A 16,545-nucleotide genomic window follows, 5' to 3' on the forward strand; every position below is an offset into this window, starting at 1 on the left:
AACAGGTATGTGCGCTGGTTACTCTGCTGCGCTTAAAATTTCTTTTTTGGTTTGCTACAATGCCTTTTCTGAAACGTTGTCTCCCTCTGCTGGAACACTGACTTCTTTCATTTAATGCCTGCAGACTATAAAAGAGAACCCAACCCAAAAAGTTTGGTTGATTAGTCTGTGGCATTCTGTTAAACTGTTGCTTATGGCGGTCTCTGTGAGCTTCTCAGCGACATTCAGCCAGCCAGGTATCCTGCCTGCAGTAGATGGAATGTGGCAATGGAACGCTGGCTGCGCGTGTCATAATAGGCTCTGAGCCTTTATATACCTGTGCACAGCAGCAGCCACCTTCAGTCTGCTGCTGGACAGCCAGCAGCAGCAGCAGCAGGAGAGGTATGTAATCAGGAGCCCTCCTGCTAAGGGTAGACAGCTGCTCGTTCCACCCCACCCCCCGCCTTAATTGGTTCTCCTCCCTTCCAACGGTGTTGAGGCGGGTGGGAACAGCAGGGGGTGAAGGTGCTGTGTTTAAAGAGGTGGAGTTATGCAGATCTAAAACGCGTGGATTGCAGCAGCAGCAAGCCGAAAAGTGCAGGCATGTAAGGGATCTAGAGGTTGACAACATGTCTTCTTAACGGGAGTCCAGGAGCTCATCTCCACAAATGGACTTTTCAGGATCCTTGGGTGGCTCCGTAGTTTGAAACCAATTCTGGTTATCGCTTCTCGGCCTTTTGGCTAAGATCAAGTGTAGTATCTGTTCTTATCAGTTTAATATCTGATACGTCCCCTATCTGGGGACCATATATTAAATGGATTTTTAGAACAGGGAGATGGAAAAAGAGCTTGCTCTGTCCACTCCACGCATTGACCTGGTATTGCAGTATCTCCAGGACCGGTGCACCCCTTCTTTAATGCAGTTTCTAAAATCAGAAAGAATTGAATTCAATGTTTTTTGTTCATTTTGCTTGTTTGTCGGATTTTGGGATGGACTCTTTGGCTTTGCTTTTCTTCTCCTCATTGGATTTTTCATGTTCAAAGTTGCAGAAGCCAGATTACAAGCTCATTTTGGTTCAACTTCAGCAACTGTGCATTGCATTGCCATGTAATGTGATGCAATGCTATCTTTCTAGCTCTCCCTTTTTACTTCCTTTTGGATAAACAGACATATTAGGCAAGCATTTTGGAGCTTTCACCTAAATAACTACAGGTGGTGAGATAAGCTGCACAATATAATTGACCTTTCAGTATATTGTTGCACACACACCATCTATTTAGCAAATGCCCTTGTTATCAACAGCAGCCTTTTAAACTCACCTGAGCTAACAGGTATGTGCGCTGGTTACTCTGCTGCGCTTAAAATTTCTTTTTTGGTTTGCTACAATGCCTTTTCTGAAACGTTGTCTCCCTCTGCTGGAACACTGACTTCTTTCATTTAATGCCTGCAGACTATAAAAGAGAACCCAACCCAAAAAGTTTGGTTGATTAGTCTGTGGCATTCTGTTAAACTGTTGCTTATGGCGGTCTCTGTGAGCTTCTCAGCGACATTCAGCCAGCCAGGTATCCTGCCTGCAGTAGATGGAATGTGGCAATGGAACGCTGGCTGCGCGTGTCATAATAGGCTCTGAGCCTTTATATACCTGTGCACAGCAGCAGCCACCTTCAGTCTGCTGCTGGACAGCCAGCAGCAGCAGCAGCAGGAGAGGTATGTAATCAGGAGCCCTCCTGCTAAGGGTAGACAGCTGCTCGTTCCACCCCACCCCCCGCCTTAATTGGTTCTCCTCCCTTCCAACGGTGTTGAGGCGGGTGGGAACAGCAGGGGGTGAAGGTGCTGTGTTTAAAGAGGTGGAGTTATGCAGATCTAAAACGCGTGGATTGCAGCAGCAGCAAGCCGAAAAGTGCAGGCATGTAAGGGATCTAGAGGTTGACAACATGTCTTCTTAACGGGAGTCCAGGAGCTCATCTCCACAAATGGACTTTTCAGGATCCTTGGGTGGCTCCGTAGTTTGAAACCAATTCTGGTTATCGCTTCTCGGCCTTTTGGCTAAGATCAAGTGTAGTATCTGTTCTTTTAAGAACACAAGAGCTACGATCTACACTTGACGAGAGCGATCGAACTCGGAAGGAGAAGAGCTTCGAAGCCCAGCTGACATCGGAGAACGAAGGCGGATATCGGTGGGAGCAAGAAGCTCTAAAGAATCCAGAAGAAGACGAAGACTCGGAGAAGAATCGGGCTGTCCTGTGGAATCTTCGAGGAAGAAAATCATCGAGACAAAGACCTTTCGGGGAATTTGTCCAGAACACGACGGGAGAAGAATCTGCATAGCTCCACCCATTCCGGGAAGAGTTCCAGATCCAGCTCCAAGAAGTAACTGCAGGAGGAAAGCCATGGCAAGCGCTGCGAGGAAGGCCGAAAAGAAGAGCCTGGAGCTGGGGACAGCCAGGAGGGCCCAGCCAGGAGCCGATTCTGACCCCAAGGACTCTGCCTCCACGACTGGCCAGCAGAAGGGACCCCAGAAGCCCCGCCACGAAGCTCCAGCCCTGGAGCCATGGATGCGGCAGACGGTGGCCCTGAAGCTGAAGGAAGTGGATGGGAGGGTGCCGGACATGTCCTCGGACGTGTTCTGCCAGAAGATGCTGCTGGATCGAGGCTTCTCGAGGTCGGACACCCTCAGCATCCAGACCTTCTTGACGGGGATCTTCTTCGTCACCTTCGCCACTGTGAACACCTGCAGGAGGTTCTGGGAAATGGTAAGCGCAAAAGGACCGGATAATTCTTTCTCTGCCTTTACAGGTAGCTGCCCTATCCAGAGGGATGAAAGGAGGATCACGGTCTCCATGCGCAGCCCGCACACCCCAGGCCAAGACATCTGTACCTTCCTGAGACGCTTCTGTTTGGTTGTGAAGGAACCCTCTCACATCCTGAATGGACTCGGCTTCTGGACAGGTAAGTGGTCGGTGACCGTTAGACTTCACAGGGACCTGGCGTACTCAGAAGGACTTCGGCACCTGCCCCCGACATTCTCCCTGGGCAACTCCTACGGCCTCATCTATTACCCGGACATGCCGCGGAACTGCAGGAGATGCGGCAAGAACGGCCACGAGATGAAGGACTGCAAGGAGGATGCCTGCAGGATTTGTCGAGTGACGGGACACAGCTCGAAGGACTGCCCGAAGAAGACGTCCTGCAACCTGTGTGGGCTGGCGGCTCATCTGTACAAGGATTGCCCCAGGCGTGAGAGATCCTGGGCATCGGTGGTTGCGACGACCCCAGCTACGGAGGACAAGGCCCCGACGACCAGGCCTGTGAAGGTCAAGGACGCGACGACCAAGGCCCCAGTGGCCAAGGCCGAGACGACCAAGGCCAAAGCGGTCAAGGAGTCGGTGGCCAAAGCCCCAGCGACGGTCCCAGCAGCTCCGAAGCAGAAGAAAAAGTCAAAGGAGGGTAAGAGTTCTGTCACCCCTCTCTCGATCCCTCCCCCTGCCACCCCCGTCCAATCCCCCCCCACCCCGGCCACCCCTGCTGAGGATTCCACTTCCTCTTCCTCCTTCCCCTACTCCTCAGCAGGTGTCCTTTCCCCTGCCCCGGCAGCCACTCTCCCTCCCCAGACCATGGTAGCGGTGGAATTAACCTTTCCTCCACCCGCCGCTATCTATTCCGAGGAGGATTTTCCCCTTCTTGTCTCCCCAGTTCCAACCCGGGGAAAGAGGAAGGTGGAGGACAGCCCTGCTACTGAATCCTCCAAAAAGAAGATTCTGGATTTCGTAGGCGAAAAGGAGGATACCCTCCCTGAGCCAGAAGAGATGGAGCACATGGTTGAGACCCTGGTGGCCGAGCCAGAAGAGGAGGAACTGGTGGTCGCCGAGATCGAGGCCGCGCTGCTTGACCAGATGGAGGAAGAGGGCCTGCTGGTGATCCCGTCACCAGCAGTCAACACCGACGAGGGACCACCCGACCGGAGTGGTAACTAAGGTGTATTGCCTGCGCTAACTTTTTCTTTTTTTCCCTACATGATGGCTAATATTAACTTATTTTCCATTAATGTCAGGAGCATCAAGGACAAGTTCAGACGTCAGACTATTTATGCCTTCCTTACTTCCCAGTTGTGTGATGTTTATATGTTGCAGGAATGTTCCCTTCCCTCCTCTAGGTCCTTCAAACATCTGGCCAGGGAGTGGTCCCACGGTCCATCCTACTGGTCCAGTGGGGGTGACTGCAAGTCTGCGGGGGTCGCAATTCTGATCAGGGGGGGCGCATTCACGCTTGAGTCCGTCCAGGAGCTCATCTGCGGCAGGGCTCTTGTTGTAGATGGCAACTGGGCGGGAGAACCTGTCAGGTTCATCAACGTGTATGCGTCCCCACTGAAGAATGAGCGTTTGGAGCTTTTCCAGACCCTGCGGCTTCAGCTTGCCACCACCAGGACCTTAGTGATGGCCGGGGATTTCAACTGCCCCATCGAGGAGGACGGTCGTAGTTCTGGCACATCTGCCAAGTTGGACATCACGTCCAAGCTGCTCATCGAGATGGTAACCGAGGCCTCTCTTCAGGACGTGGTGGGCTCCATGGGGAGAGGCTCCACGAACTATTCGTGGAGCCGACCCGATGGCTCACTCCGCTCCAGGATTGACTTTGTGTTCACCTCTCGGGCAGTCAGGCAGAGTAGGCACTCGATGGTCTCCTGCTTCTTCTCCGACCACAGAGCCATTCACTTACAAGGTGTCCTCGGCGACGGTTTTCCGTCCGGCCCCGGCTCCTGGAAGCTGAATTGTGCTCTGCTGGCTCAGGATGAAGTCGTGGAGGAGCTGAGAGCAGCCTACGCAATGTGGCAGTCCTACAAGGGTAGCTTCCAAACAGTCTCTGATTGGTGGGAATATGTTAAACTTGAGTTTCGCTGTTTCTTTCAGGCCAAGGGTCGACAACAGGCGTGTGAGAAGAGGAGGGACTTCAGAGGGCTGCAGCGCGAGCTGCGGTCGCTGCAGGACCTTCTTCACTGCGGCTGGGACGTGAGGGAGGAGCTGGAGGAGACCAAGAAGAGCCTGAAAAGGCACTTTGAGGAGGAGTCCAAGCGAATCATCTTCCGTTCCAAAGTGGAGAATCTGGAGAAGGGTGAGAAATGTAACTCATTCTTTTTCAGGAAACTTCATGCCGGTCACACGCCCCTGAACGAGCTGCGAGACGAGAGCGGAAACATGCGACGTGGGAAGGAGGACGTGATGAGGGTCGTCAGCGACTTCTACAGCGAACTCTACTCCCACAAGACTACCGACCCCGACGCTGCTGATAAGTTCCTGTCAGGTATCACTAACCATCTTGATCCTGCAGGCACGGCAGCCTTGGACAAACCTCTGATGGTGGGCGAATTGCTCTCTGCCGCTAAATCCTTTAGGACCGGCAGGACCCCGGGCAGTGATGGTCTTCCAGCGGAGCTCTATGTAGCGCTGGGAGACCTCATCTGTCCTGACCTGTTGGACCTGTACGAGGAGATGGTGGTGGAGGGTAGAATGCCTCCATCTTTGAGGGAAGGAATGGTCACGATCCTGTACAAGCGGAAGGGAGAGAGGTGCGACCTGAGGAATTGGCGTCCCATCACTCTGCTCAACGTGGACTACAAGATCCTGGCCAAGACGATGGCGACACGACTTAAGACGGTCATCGGACGGATCATCCACCCGGACCAGACCTGCGGCATCCCTGGACGTCGCATCGCAGACAGCCTCGCTCTCGTGCGGGACACGGTCGAGTACATCAAGGTCCGCCGCGCACACGCGGCCCTGGTCTCCTTGGATCAGGAGAAGGCCTTCGACCGGGTTTCCCACGAGTTCATGGGCCGAGCTCTGCACCGGTTAGGTTTGGGTAACATGTTTTGTTCGTATGTCCGTCTGATGTATTTTGATATCCACAGCTCGGTGTTGGTGAACGGCTGGAAGACTGACCCCTTCCCTGTCCTCTCTGGGGTCAGACAAGGCTGCCCTCTATCACCTCTTCTTTTTGTTTGTGTTATAGAACTCTTCGCAGAGGCTATCCGGCAGAATGGAGAGATCAAAGGGATCACCGCACCGGGTCCGGGACGACACGAGGTCAAGTGCTCGCTCTACATGGACGACGTCACCGTCTTCTGCGCTGATCGTGGTTCAGTCGACGCCCTCGTCCAGACGTGTGAGAGGTTCGGCCGGGCTTCAGGGGCCAAAGTCAACTGCAGGAAGTCGGAAGCCATGCTCTTCGGGGATTGGCAGCCGGCCTCCTCCGCCCCCTTCCCCTTCAACATTCAACCGGATTTCCTCAAGGTGCTGGGAGTCTGGTTCGGGAAGGAAGGAGCGGCCCTCAAGTCCTGGCAAGAACGCTTGGCCAAGGTGAAGCAACGGATCGGACTCTGGAGCCTCAGACACCTCACTTGTGAGGGTAAGGCACTCATCCTGCGTAATGAGGTCCTGCCCGTCTTGCAGTACACGGCGCAGGCCTGGCCCCCACACGTCACTGTGTGCAGGGCCATTACCAGGACAGTGTTTCACTTTGTCTGGGGATCCAAGATGGACAGAGTCAGGCGGGCCGTCATGTACAAGGAGCCTCGCAAGGGTGGGAAGGGCGTTCCAGATATCCCCACCCTCCTGCGATCCTCTTTTGTGTGTGATTGTGTCCGCCGGACTTTGCAAGTCAAGAATGGCTCCGCGGGCAGGTCCATGTCTCGCTTCTTCCTGCTTCCTCTTTGGAGGCGACTCGGCTGGGACAAGTGGGACAGCTCCTTCCCCTACAACTGGACGACGCCATGGTTCTACGGAGACGTCGTTCGATTTGTGGGAGAGCATCAACTGGAGGGACTCAAGCCCGACTTGTGGAAGCCCAAAACTATCCACAAGCTAATCAGAGCCAAGGATGACGTGGAGAACATCACAGGACTTCACCAGGACACGCTGGAGACTGTGTGGACAAATGTGTCGTCTGACAGGCTGACCAACGGGCACAAGGACTTGTCGTGGATGGCGATTCAGGGCGGACTGCCCGTCCGGTCATTCATGCATGCCCGGAACCTGTGCAAGACCCGGTACTGCCCAAGGTGCCCCTTCGTGGAGGAAACATCTTTGCACACTTTTTGGGACTGCGGATTTGCACAGCGCCTATTGACTGCACTTGAGGACGACCTGAGGAACTCTGTCCCCAGGGCGAGCCTATCGCACCATTCTGTGCTTTACGGACTCTTCCCTGGGGTTCATACCGTCGGAGCCATCCAGGAGGCTTGGCGCCTTATGAACTGCTTCAAGGATGCCGTTTGGGTCGCCAGGAACCGGCTCATCTTGAGGAGGGAGAGGATGTCCATCCAGGACTGCCGCAGGCTGATCCACAGCCTGCTCAGAGACTATTCCATCATGGACGGTCCGGAGGACGAGGACGAGGACTAAACCCCTCCTCCCCCTCTCCCCTTATGTGTCTTGTCTTTCAATAAAGCTTCGGGCCTGTGATTTTCCCCTCCCCATCCCCTTTTTCCCAATCCCCATCCCTTATCACGGTTCGTCGTACTGTATTGATTGACATGCTTTTTCTTTCAGATTGAGTGTTTTGTGTAGCATAGGGGTGTGATGTGTCTAGTTAGTGCGTCGTATCCTCATGCTATGTAAATATGATGTAGAATTCTGTGTGTACTGGGCTGCGGCACTGTACACTGTCTGTTAACTTATTTTTTGTGCTAATAAAAGATATATTCAATCAAAAAAAAAAAATCTGTTCTTATCAGTTTAATATCTGATACGTCCCCTATCTGGGGACCATATATTAAATGGATTTTTAGAACAGGGAGATGGAAAAAGAGCTTGCTCTGTCCACTCCACGCATTGACCTGGTATTGCAGTATCTCCAGGACCGGTGCACCCCTTCTTTAATGCAGTTTCTAAAATCAGAAAGAATTGAATTCAATGTTTTTTGTTCATTTTGCTTGTTTGTCGGATTTTGGGATGGACTCTTTGGCTTTGCTTTTCTTCTCCTCATTGGATTTTTCATGTTCAAAGTTGCAGAAGCCAGATTACAAGCTCATTTTGGTTCAACTTCAGCAACTGTGCATTGCATTGCCATGTAATGTGATGCAATGCTATCTTTCTAGCTCTCCCTTTTTACTTCCTTTTGGATAAACAGACATATTAGGCAAGCATTTTGGAGCTTTCACCTAAATAACTACAGGTGGTGAGATAAGCTGCACAATATAATTGACCTTTCAGTATATTGTTGCACACACACCATCTATTTAGCAAATGCCCTTGTTATCAACAGCAGCCTTTTAAACTCACCTGAGCTAACAGGTATGTGCGCTGGTTACTCTGCTGCGCTTAAAATTTCTTTTTTGGTTTGCTACAATGCCTTTTCTGAAACGTTGACTCCCTCTGCTGGAACACTGACTTCTTTCATTTAATGCCTGCAGACTATAAAAGAGAACCCAACCCAAAAAGTTTGGTTGATTAGTCTGTGGCATTCTGTTAAACTGTTGCTTATGGCGGTCTCTGTGAGCTTCTCAGCGACATTCAGCCAGCCAGGTATCCTGCCTGCAGTAGATGGAATGTGGCAATGGAACGCTGGCTGCGCGTGTCATAATAGGCTCTGAGCCTTTATATACCTGTGCACAGCAGCAGCCACCTTCAGTCTGCTGCTGGACAGCCAGCAGCAGCAGCAGCAGGAGAGGTATGTAATCAGGAGCCCTCCTGCTAAGGGTAGACAGCTGCTCGTTCCACCCCACCCCCCGCCTTAATTGGTTCTCCTCCCTTCCAACGGTGTTGAGGCGGGTGGGAACAGCAGGGGGTGAAGGTGCTGTGTTTAAAGAGGTGGAGTTATGCAGATCTAAAACGCGTGGATTGCAGCAGCAGCAAGCCGAAAAGTGCAGGCATGTAAGGGATCTAGAGGTTGACAACATGTCTTCTTAACGGGAGTCCAGGAGCTCATCGCCACAAATGGACTTTTCAGGATCCTTGGGTGGCTCCGTAGTTTGAAACCAATTCTGGTTATCGCTTCTCGGCCTTTTGGCTAAGATCAAGTGTAGTATCTGTTCTTATCAGTTTAATATCTGATACGTCCCCTATCTGGGGACCATATATTAAATGGATTTTTAGAACAGGGAGATGGAAAAAGAGCTTGCTCTGTCCACTCCACGCATTGACCTGGTATTGCAGTATCTCCAGGACCGGTGCACCCCTTCTTTAATGCAGTTTCTAAAATCAGAAAGAATTGAATTCAATGTTTTTTGTTCATTTTGCTTGTTTGTCGGATTTTGGGATGGACTCTTTGGCTTTGCTTTTCTTCTCCTCATTGGATTTTTCATGTTCAAAGTTGCAGAAGCCAGATTACAAGCTCATTTTGGTTCAACTTCAGCAACTGTGCATTGCATTGCCATGTAATGTGATGCAATGCTATCTTTCTAGCTCTCCCTTTTTACTTCCTTTTGGATAAACAGACATATTAGGCAAGCATTTTGGAGCTTTCACCTAAATAACTACAGGTGGTGAGATAAGCTGCACAATATAATTGACCTTTCAGTATATTGTTGCACACACACCATCTATTTAGCAAATGCCCTTGTTATCAACAGCAGCCTTTTAAACTCACCTGAGCTAACAGGTATGTGCGCTGGTTACTCTGCTGCGCTTAAAATTTCTTTTTTGGTTTGCTACAATGCCTTTTCTGAAACGTTGTCTCCCTCTGCTGGAACACTGACTTCTTTCATTTAATGCCTGCAGACTATAAAAGAGAACCCAACCCAAAAAGTTTGGTTGATTAGTCTGTGGCATTCTGTTAAACTGTTGCTTATGGCGGTCTCTGTGAGCTTCTCAGCGACATTCAGCCAGCCAGGTATCCTGCCTGCAGTAGATGGAATGTGGCAATGGAACGCTGGCTGCGCGTGTCATAATAGGCTCTGAGCCTTTATATACCTGTGCACAGCAGCAGCCACCTTCAGTCTGCTGCTGGACAGCCAGCAGCAGCAGCAGCAGGAGAGGTATGTAATCAGGAGCCCTCCTGCTAAGGGTAGACAGCTGCTCGTTCCACCCCACCCCCCGCCTTAATTGGTTCTCCTCCCTTCCAACGGTGTTGAGGCGGTGGGAACAGCAGGGGGTGAAGGTGCTGTGTTTAAAGAGGTGGAGATATGCAGATCTAAAACGCGTGGATTGCAGCAGCAGCAAGCCGAAAAGTGCAGGCATGTAAGGGATCTAGAGGTTGACAACATGTCTTCTTAACGGGAGTCCAGGAGCTCATCTCCACAAATGGACTTTTCAGGATCCTTGGGTGGCTCCGTAGTTTGAAACCAATTCTGGTTATCGCTTCTCGGCCTTTTGGCTAAGATCAAGTGTAGTATCTGTTCTTATCAGTTTAATATCTGATACGTTCCCTATCTGGGGACCATATATTAAATGGATTTTTAGAACAGGGAGATGGAAAAAGAGCTTGCTCTGTCCACTCCACGCATTGACCTGGTATTGCAGTATCTCCAGGACCGGTGCACCCCTTCTTTAATGCAGTTTCTAAAATCAGAAAGAATTGAATTCAATGTTTTTTGTTCATTTTGCTTGTTTGTCGGATTTTGGGATGGACTCTTTGGCTTTGCTTTTCTTCTCCTCATTGGATTTTTCATGTTCAAAGTTGCAGAAGCCTGATTACAAGCTCATTTTGGTTCAACTTCAGCAACTGTGCATTGCATTGCCATGTAATGTGATGCAATGTAATCTTTCTAGCTCTCCCTTTTTACTTCCTTTTGGATAAACAGACATATTAGGCAAGCATTTTGGAGCTTTCACCTAAATAACTACAGGTGGTGAGATAAGCTGCACAATATAATTGACCTTTCAGTATATTGTTGCACACACACCATCTATTTAGCAAATGCCCTTGTTATCAACAGCAGCCTTTTAAACTCACCTGAGCTAACAGGTATGTGCGCTGGTTACTCTGCTGCGCTTAAAATTTCTTTTTTGGTTTGCTACAATGCCTTTTCTGAAACGTTGTCTCCCTCTGCTGGAACACTGACTTCTTTCATTTAATGCCTGCAGACTATAAAAGAGAACCCAACCCAAAAAGTTTGGTTGATTAGTCTGTGGCATTCTGTTAAACTGTTGCTTATGGCGGTCTCTGTGAGCTTCTCAGCGACATTCAGCCAGCCAGGTATCCTGCCTGCAGTAGATGGAATGTGGCAATGGAACGCTGGCTGCGCGTGTCATAATAGGCTCTGAGCCTTTATATACCTGTGCACAGCAGCAGCCACCTTCAGTCTGCTGCTGGACAGCCAGCAGCAGCAGCAGCAGGAGAGGTATGTAATCAGGAGCCCTCCTGCTAAGGGTAGACAGCTGCTCGTTCCACCCCACCCCCCGCCTTAATTGGTTCTCCTCCCTTCCAACGGTGTTGAGGCGGGTGGGAACAGCAGGGGGTGAAGGTGCTGTGTTTAAAGAGGTGGAGTTATGCAGATCTAAAACGCGTGGATTGCAGCAGCAGCAAGCCGAAAAGTGCAGGCATGTAAGGGATCTAGAGGTTGACAACATGTCTTCTTAACGGGAGTCCAGGAGCTCATCGCCACAAATGGACTTTTCAGGATCCTTGGGTGGCTCCGTAGTTTGAAACCAATTCTGGTTATCGCTTCTCGGCCTTTTGGCTAAGATCAAGTGTAGTATCTGTTCTTATCAGTTTAATATCTGATACGTCCCCTATCTGGGGACCATATATTAAATGGATTTTTAGAACAGGGAGATGGAAAAAGAGCTTGCTCTGTCCACTCCACGCATTGACCTGGTATTGCAGTATCTCCAGGACCGGTGCACCCCTTCTTTAATGCAGTTTCTAAAATCAGAAAGAATTGAATTCAATGTTTTTTGTTCATTTTGCTTGTTTGTCGGATTTTGGGATGGACTCTTTGGCTTTGCTTTTCTTCTCCTCATTGGATTTTTCATGTTCAAAGTTGCAGAAGCCAGATTACAAGCTCATTTTGGTTCAACTTCAGCAACTGTGCATTGCATTGCCATGTAATGTGATGCAATGCTATCTTTCTAGCTCTCCCTTTTTACTTCCTTTTGGATAAACAGACATATTAGGCAAGCATTTTGGAGCTTTCACCTAAATAACTACAGGTGGTGAGATAAGCTGCACAATATAATTGACCTTTCAGTATATTGTTGCACACACACCATCTATTTAGCAAATGCCCTTGTTATCAACAGCAGCCTTTTAAACTCACCTGAGCTAACAGGTATGTGCGCTGGTTACTCTGCTGCGCTTAAAATTTCTTTTTTGGTTTGCTACAATGCCTTTTCTGAAACGTTGTCTCCCTCTGCTGGAACACTGACTTCTTTCATTTAATGCCTGCAGACTATAAAAGAGAACCCAACCCAAAAAGTTTGGTTGATTAGTCTGTGGCATTCTGTTAAACTGTTGCTTATGGCGGTCTCTGTGAGCTTCTCAGCGACATTCAGCCAGCCAGGTATCCTGCCTGCAGTAGATGGAATGTGGCAATGGAACGCTGGCTGCGCGTGTCATAATAGGCTCTGAGCCTTTATATACCTGTGCACAGCAGCAGCCACCTTCAGTCTGCTGCTGGACAGCCAGCAGCAGCAGCAGCAGGAGAGGTATGTAATCAGGAGCCCTCCTGCTAAGGGTAGACAGCTGCTCGTTCCACCCCACCCCCCGCCTTAATTGGTTCTCCTCCCTTCCAACGGTGTTGAGGCGGGTGGGAACAGCAGGGGGTGAAGGTGCTGTGTTTAAAGAGGTGGAGTTATGCAGATCTAAAACGCGTGGATTGCAGCAGCAGCAAGCCGAAAAGTGCAGGCATGTAAGGGATCTAGAGGTTGACAACATGTCTTCTTAACGGGAGTCCAGGAGCTCATCTCCACAAATGGACTTTTCAGGATCCTTGGGTGGCTCCGTAGTTTGAAACCAATTCTGGTTATCGCTTCTCGGCCTTTTGGCTAAGATCAAGTGTAGTATCTGTTCTTATCAGTTTAATATCTGATACGTTCCCTATCTGGGGACCATATATTAAATGGATTTTTAGAACAGGGAGATGGAAAAAGAGCTTGCTCTGTCCACTCCACGCATTGACCTGGTATTGCAGTATCTCCAGGACCGGTGCACCCCTTCTTTAATGCAGTTTCTAAAATCAGAAAGAATTGAATTCAATGTTTTTTGTTCATTTTGCTTGTTTGTCGGATTTTGGGATGGACTCTTTGGCTTTGCTTTTCTTCTCCTCATTGGATTTTTCATGTTCAAAGTTGCAGAAGCCTGATTACAAGCTCATTTTGGTTCAACTTCAGCAACTGTGCATTGCATTGCCATGTAATGTGATGCAATGTAATCTTTCTAGCTCTCCCTTTTTACTTCCTTTTGGATAAACAGACATATTAGGCAAGCATTTTGGAGCTTTCACCTAAATAACTACAGGTGGTGAGATAAGCTGCACAATATAATTGACCTTTCAGTATATTGTTGCACACACACCATCTATTTAGCAAATGCCCTTGTTATCAACAGCAGCCTTTTAAACTCACCTGAGCTAACAGGTATGTGCGCTGGTTACTCTGCTGCGCTTAAAATTTCTTTTTTGGTTTGCTACAATGCCTTTTCTGAAACGTTGTCTCCCTCTGCTGGAACACTGACTTCTTTCATTTAATGCCTGCAGACTATAAAAGAGAACCCAACCCAAAAAGTTTGGTTGATTAGTCTGTGGCATTCTGTTAAACTGTTGCTTATGGCGGTCTCTGTGAGCTTCTCAGCGACATTCAGCCAGCCAGGTATCCTGCCTGCAGTAGATGGAATGTGGCAATGGAACGCTGGCTGCGCGTGTCATAATAGGCTCTGAGCCTTTATATACCTGTGCACAGCAGCAGCCACCTTCAGTCTGCTGCTGGACAGCCAGCAGCAGCAGCAGCAGGAGAGGTATGTAATCAGGAGCCCTCCTGCTAAGGGTAGACAGCTGCTCGTTCCACCCCACCCCCCGCCTTAATTGGTTCTCCTCCCTTCCAACGGTGTTGAGGCGGGTGGGAACAGCAGGGGGTGAAGGTGCTGTGTTTAAAGAGGTGGAGTTATGCAGATCTAAAACGCGTGGATTGCAGCAGCAGCAAGCCGAAAAGTGCAGGCATGTAAGGGATCTAGAGGTTGACAACATGTCTTCTTAACGGGAGTCCAGGAGCTCATCTCCACAAATGGACTTTTCAGGATCCTTGGGTGGCTCCGTAGTTTGAAACCAATTCTGGTTATCGCTTCTCGGCCTTTTGGCTAAGATCAAGTGTAGTATCTGTTCTTATCAGTTTAATATCTGATACGTCCCCTATCTGGGGACCATATATTAAATGGATTTTTAGAACAGGGAGATGGAAAAAGAGCTTGCTCTGTCCACTCCACGCATTGACCTGGTATTGCAGTATCTCCAGGACCGGTGCACCCCTTCTTTAATGCAGTTTCTAAAATCAGAAAGAATTGAATTCAATGTTTTTTGTTCATTTTGCTTGTTTGTCGGATTTTGGGATGGACTCTTTGGCTTTGCTTTTCTTCTCCTCATTGGATTTTTCATGTTCAAAGTTGCAGAAGCCAGATTACAAGCTCATTTTGGTTCAACTTCAGCAACTGTGCATTGCATTGCCATGTAATGTGATGCAATGCTATCTTTCTAGCTCTCCCTTTTTACTTCCTTTTGGATAAACAGACATATTAGGCAAGCATTTTGGAGCTTTCACCTAAATAACTACAGGTGGTGAGATAAGCTGCACAATATAATTGACCTTTCAGTATATTGTTGCACACACACCATCTATTTAGCAAATGCCCTTGTTATCAACAGCAGCCTTTTAAACTCACCTGAGCTAACAGGTATGTGCGCTGGTTACTCTGCTGCGCTTAAAATTTCTTTTTTGGTTTGCTACAATGCCTTTTCTGAAACGTTGTCTCCCTCTGCTGGAACACTGACTTCTTTCATTTAATGCCTGCAGACTATAAAAGAGAACCCAACCCAAAAAGTTTGGTTGATTAGTCTGTGGCATTCTGTTAAACTGTTGCTTATGGCGGTCTCTGTGAGCTTCTCAGCGACATTCAGCCAGCCAGGTATCCTGCCTGCAGTAGATGGAATGTGGCAATGGAACGCTGGCTGCGCGTGTCATAATAGGCTCTGAGCCTTTATATACCTGTGCACAGCAGCAGCCACCTTCAGTCTGCTGCTGGACAGCCAGCAGCAGCAGCAGGAGAGGTATGTAATCAGGAGCCCTCCTGCTAAGGGTAGACAGCTGCTCGTTCCACCCCACCCCCCGCCTTAATTGGTTCTCCTCCCTTTCAACGGTGTTGAGGCGGGTGGGAACAGCAGGGGGTGAAGGTGCTGTGTTTAAAGAGGTGGAGTTATGCAGATCTAAAACGCGTGGATTGCAGCAGCAGCAAGCCGAAAAGTGCAGGCATGTAAGGGATCTAGAGGTTGACAACATGTCTTCTTAACGGGAGTCCAGGAGCTCATCTCCACAAATGGACTTTTCAGGATCCTTGGGTGGCTCCGTAGTTTGAAACTAATTCTGGTTATCGCTTCTCGGCCTTTTGGCTAAGATCAAGTGTAGTATCTGTTCTTATCAGTTTAATATCTGATACGTCCCCTATCTGGGGACCATATATTAAATGGATTTTTAGAACAGGGAGATGGAAAAAGAGCTTGCTCTGTCCACTCCACGCATTGACCTGGTATTGCAGTATCTCCAGGACCGGTGCACCCCTTCTTTAATGCAGTTTCTAAAATCAGAAAGAATTGAATTCAATGTTTTTTGTTCATTTTGCTTGTTTGTCGGATTTTGGGATGGACTCTTTGGCTTTGCTTTTCTTCTCCTCATTGGATTTTTCATGTTCAAAGTTGCAGAAGCCAGATTACAAGCTCATTTTGGTTCAACTTCAGCAACTGTGCATTGCATTGCCATGTAATGTGATGCAATGCTATCTTTCTAGCTCTCCCTTTTTACTTCCTTTTGGATAAACAGACATATTAGGCAAGCATTTTGGAGCTTTCACCTAAATAACTACAGGTGGTGAGATAAGCTGCACAATATAATTGACCTTTCAGTATATTGTTGCACACACACCATCTATTTAGCAAATGCCCTTGTTATCAACAGCAGCCTTTTAAACTCACCTGAGCTAACAGGTATGTGCGCTGGTTACTCTGCTGCGCTTAAAATTTCTTTTTTGGTTTGCTACAATGCCTTTTCTGAAACGTTGACTCCCTCTGCTGGAACACTGACTTCTTTCATTTAATGCCTGCAGACTATAAAAGAGAACCCAACCTAAAAAGTTTGGTTGATTAGTCTGTGGCATTCTGTTAAACTGTTGCTTATGGCGGTCTCTGTGAGCTTCTCAGCGACATTCAGCCAGCCAGGTATCCTGCCTGCAGTAGATGGAATGTGGCAATGGAACGCTGGCTGCGCGTGTCATAATAGGCTCTGAGCCTTTATATACCTGTGCACAGCAGCAGCCACCTTCAGTCTGCTGCTGGACAGCCAGCAGCAGCAGCAGCAGGAGAGGTATGTAATCAGGAGCCCTCCTGCTAAGGGTAGACAGCTGCTCGTTCCACCCCACCCCCCGCCTTAATT

At 48.9% G+C, this 16,545-nt stretch overlaps 8 non-coding genes and 1 pseudogene across 8 annotated transcripts; all 9 read left to right on the forward strand.

Annotated features, from left to right (window-relative positions):
- Nucleotides 1–700: 700 nt before the first annotated feature.
- LOC141235735 (U2 spliceosomal RNA) lies at nt 701–891 on the forward strand. The gene has a single exon (XR_012301502.1). It is a non-coding gene; the product is annotated as a U2 spliceosomal RNA (small nuclear RNA).
- A 1,115-nt stretch (nt 892–2,006) lies between these two features.
- Nucleotides 2,007–2,084, forward strand: LOC141235794 (U2 spliceosomal RNA; annotated as a pseudogene).
- A 5,565-nt stretch (nt 2,085–7,649) lies between these two features.
- Nucleotides 7,650–7,848, forward strand: LOC141235744 (U2 spliceosomal RNA). Its single transcript, XR_012301510.1, has one exon. It is a non-coding gene; the product is annotated as a U2 spliceosomal RNA (small nuclear RNA).
- A 1,115-nt stretch (nt 7,849–8,963) lies between these two features.
- On the forward strand, nt 8,964–9,154 carry LOC141235747 (U2 spliceosomal RNA). Its single transcript, XR_012301512.1, has one exon. It is a non-coding gene; the product is annotated as a U2 spliceosomal RNA (small nuclear RNA).
- Nucleotides 9,155–10,268: 1,114 nt separating this feature from the next.
- LOC141235684 (U2 spliceosomal RNA) lies at nt 10,269–10,459 on the forward strand. Its single transcript, XR_012301451.1, has one exon. It is a non-coding gene; the product is annotated as a U2 spliceosomal RNA (small nuclear RNA).
- Nucleotides 10,460–11,574: 1,115 nt separating this feature from the next.
- Nucleotides 11,575–11,765, forward strand: LOC141235759 (U2 spliceosomal RNA). The gene has a single exon (XR_012301521.1). It is a non-coding gene; the product is annotated as a U2 spliceosomal RNA (small nuclear RNA).
- A 1,115-nt stretch (nt 11,766–12,880) lies between these two features.
- Nucleotides 12,881–13,071, forward strand: LOC141235685 (U2 spliceosomal RNA). Its single transcript, XR_012301452.1, has one exon. It is a non-coding gene; the product is annotated as a U2 spliceosomal RNA (small nuclear RNA).
- Nucleotides 13,072–14,186: 1,115 nt separating this feature from the next.
- On the forward strand, nt 14,187–14,377 carry LOC141235770 (U2 spliceosomal RNA). Its single transcript, XR_012301531.1, has one exon. It is a non-coding gene; the product is annotated as a U2 spliceosomal RNA (small nuclear RNA).
- Nucleotides 14,378–15,489: 1,112 nt separating this feature from the next.
- LOC141235782 (U2 spliceosomal RNA) lies at nt 15,490–15,680 on the forward strand. Its single transcript, XR_012301539.1, has one exon. It is a non-coding gene; the product is annotated as a U2 spliceosomal RNA (small nuclear RNA).
- The last annotated feature ends 865 nt before the right edge of the window (nt 15,681–16,545 follow it).

This window comes from Phyllobates terribilis, unplaced genomic scaffold, assembly GCF_046119375.1.
Source record: "Phyllobates terribilis strain yellow unplaced genomic scaffold, ASM4611937v1 Scaffold_682__1_contigs__length_827410, whole genome shotgun sequence".
Classification (NCBI taxonomy): domain Eukaryota; kingdom Metazoa; phylum Chordata; class Amphibia; order Anura; family Dendrobatidae; genus Phyllobates; species Phyllobates terribilis.